The sequence below is a fragment of the Trichoplusia ni genome, chromosome 3 (genome assembly GCF_003590095.1).
Source record: "Trichoplusia ni isolate ovarian cell line Hi5 chromosome 3, tn1, whole genome shotgun sequence".
NCBI lineage: Eukaryota > Metazoa > Arthropoda > Insecta > Lepidoptera > Noctuidae > Trichoplusia > Trichoplusia ni.
In genome coordinates, this window is record NC_039480.1 from 1,118,850 (window position 1) to 1,122,218 (window position 3,369).

A 3,369-nucleotide genomic window follows, 5' to 3' on the forward strand; every position below is an offset into this window, starting at 1 on the left:
ACATCGGTCCCACATCTACATAATAATTATCGTAAAACTTTTAGTGCCAATAAAACATTTGACAAGTTTACATAACGGGTTATGAGCCCACACTTACCAATTAATTTTGAACAAAGAGAAAAGTGACCGATGACGTGACACGCGAATGTCTCGCACCCCCGAGTGACACACGACCCCGTCACCCCTCCCCCCTACGTCCTCTGCACCCCCCTTACGCTTCCTTGCCCCTGCCATCGACGTGTGCCTATTATTTATAGGAACGACCTCATTTAGAGTAATTGTGTGCTGATATAACACTTCCGCTTTTTGTATTTACGAATATACACGAGGGGAAGAGGGATGTTTGCGTGATAGTAACTTCTCGAACTTGCGACAGCAAAATAGAACATGTTGTCAAAAGTGTGCACTGGACCTAAAAGAAAAAGTCCCTTAATTACAAGAGGATGGTGTTCGGAGCACATTGCGCTACAACGATGAAGTATCGGTCTGACCATTCAGCTAGTCTTCGTGAGTTAGAAGCACGTAACGCCACAAATACCAGTCGGTCACATCAATGCCAATCGTGTTTGGTAGACACAAGGTCTATCAACTGCTGATAACCTATATTTCTTTCATCGTAGGATTTATTGTCCTATAGTCACATGAAGTTATATTCTTAAACAGAGTCAGGTTTGAGCTATGGATCCTTCCAATGATCTTAAGTGTGATAATCGTCTCCGCGAGTCAATTTGTGATGTGTGCGCTACAGCAGGAGTCCGCGGGGCGCCGCACCCGTGACGTCACTCGTGCTCACTAATCTAATTGTTTGCCAGCGGGAGATGCGTGAACAATAATTAATTTGTACGCTGCGTTTATTAGGCGCCAGGACACACCGCAGGACACACGACAGAAACGATTGTCAAGTATGTAGAGAGCATCCCCACCGTCCTGATACCAGTCGCGACTTGCAACAGTACGATACGACTACCACAAGTATGGAAAACAATCTTGGTGTATCTTTACAAACAAACATATTGAATAAACGACTGATATGTTTCAATCTTTATAGTAGTCTTCGTCTTTTTGTCGCGTTTTATTTTAATACTGAGTTTTAAGCCGAAAAGGCTCACCACGATCGCTAACTTTGTTTAGATTGTGTACAGTAACTGTTCAGGTTCAGGTAGAACACTCGCTTCCCTCGACCCGGATGCTTACTTCTCCTGGGTCACACATTCTATTAGCATTCCCTTGGCGTTACTGCTGCATATTATGTGTGGTACTTTGCTTTATGCCAAAATATTAAAATATCCTCATAGAGCGTAAACAGTATTTTTTATTAAATTGTGCAACTTCATTGCATTTATAGTTCAACCATCCAATTAGGTAGTTCTTTTTGTTCTATCTTTGTCACTTATTTATATAGTGTACAAAATACAGAAAAAATGATCTCTCATTTATCTATGCAAGTGTTATTGATATTAAAGACACCATACTAACTCACATATTTCAATCCTAGTAGAAACGTAGCATATTCTGGATGACAGACAAAATTTACGTAACTCAGGTTCACTTAACCAAACCTGTTATGCATTTATGGAAGCAATACTCTGTCCGTATTAGAAGTAATATTTTGGCAGGTAACTAGTTACGAGCAACGTGTTGGATGATTCGATTTAGAGTAAAATTCATATTTACTCAAATGTAATTGGGTTGTTCAAAAATTTTACGTCGTGATAGTTATTTGCAGCGTTGGCCAAACATGAAAATAAACATATTCTAATTAGAAATTCTTCCAACGCAGTAATTTAATGGATTCTTAAGAGTAGTGACAGCCATGGTGACACCATTCTCACAGACAGAGCGGTACCTCACCGCCCGGGCGCCCGGCCGGCAGACGATGCAAAAGGTCCACACAGCCATGTGTACTGTGAACACTGTGACCAGGTTGGCTGCAATTTTACATTCATTGTAGCTACTTATTATTTAGACATAACGAGTTGGCAATAACATTACGGTTGTTGGGTTGATGCTGTATCGGAAGTAGTGAGTAGCAAGACTTCTGCGCGCGGCGGCGGCTCCACGTGGTCCGGCTTTAGCGAGCGACACGCCGCGCCGCGCGCCGCGACTGACGTGGCGTCTGCACGCCAGCGCCGCCGGCTGTGAACTTCTATCACCTAATCGCGGACACAACACCTATTTAAGCCGATACATATCAGTCTAATCAGCCCCTATCAACGCTGCTGCTACATTCGAAGCACATTCCTTACTACTAAGTTTGCGTTATATAGCAGAGCAGCGAGAAACACTTTCCTTCCTACCGCGCTGTTGCTCTAAGCCATATAAAATTCGAATTAGTGAAAATACAGTAACAAGCTCCAAGTATGCGCCACCACCGTATCGCGCTATGCGCTCTAGCCACGCTCATTCATAAAATATTACATTGTTTTCCTTGAACATTATTTATAGAATTATTTGTTCACCGATAACGAGCGCTCATATTTTAAATAACATCGGTAAGTGGAAAGCACGTGTCGCGCGGGACGACGCGGCGACGGTGGCAGCCACATGTGACATACGAAGTCACCAGCCCCACGACTCCAGCGAACCACTGGCCGCTAAACACCCTGATGTTGATTATACGATGGTATTCCGTCCACGCTGCCAAATGCGCAACACTGACTCTTTTGCGCATTGTCAGCGTGTTCTCGTGGTAATCGCTAGCGTCCCGCCATCGCCAGCTTTGCTGTAATTGCGCGAGGAATTGAAAATGGAAACAAGCGTCAGCGCTCGTGTTGTGTCGTGTCGGAGGAGCAGTCGCAGCAGCGCCAGCCGGCAGCGGGCCGTGGCGGCGCGGGCGGCGGCGGCCTCGGCCGGGTTATCGCGCGACCTCTTATCACCCGCACTCACACGCGCGCGCGCACGCACACTCGCGGGGCGTCGCTCGCCTGCATGTGTGTATGAAATGGGTCGCGCATGTCGCCAGATGTAATTAGAGCAAGAAACTGTTTATTGTTAACCAGCCGATGCTCGGCGTTCATTATAATATTATCTAGTCATTCAATTATGTATTCCTAATTTATTTCCGACGAGCTAGAGCGAAAGCGCTCATAAATTGTATCGTTCTAATATTTGTTATGAATTATGTATGACTTTAGTGCGGATGGGTCGGTCCGATAGTCCGTGACCCGGCCAGATTCCGGGTCGGTGACGGCGGCGGTAGCGTAGCGCCGCTTACTATGAACATGCACACACTACAACTTTATAATGTTATTGTGTATAACTAAATACGCATAAGTATACGCTACTGTAAAACTGCCTTAGGTCTTACAGGTTAGGGTAAGGTATAAAACCAAAGATACACCACACGAGTCGGTAAATGTGAGAATATAT

General features: G+C 44.9%; 1 long non-coding RNA gene across 1 annotated transcript; it reads right to left on the reverse strand.

Moving 5' to 3' along the window:
• Positions 1 to 1,294: 1,294 nt before the first annotated feature.
• On the reverse strand, positions 1,295 to 3,149 carry LOC113492386. Its single transcript, XR_003400494.1, has 2 exons — positions 1,993 to 3,149; positions 1,295 to 1,913 (listed from the first exon to the last, which is right to left on the reverse strand). It is a non-coding gene; the product is annotated as an uncharacterized LOC113492386 (long non-coding RNA).
• Between the last annotated feature and the right edge of the window lie 220 nt (positions 3,150 to 3,369).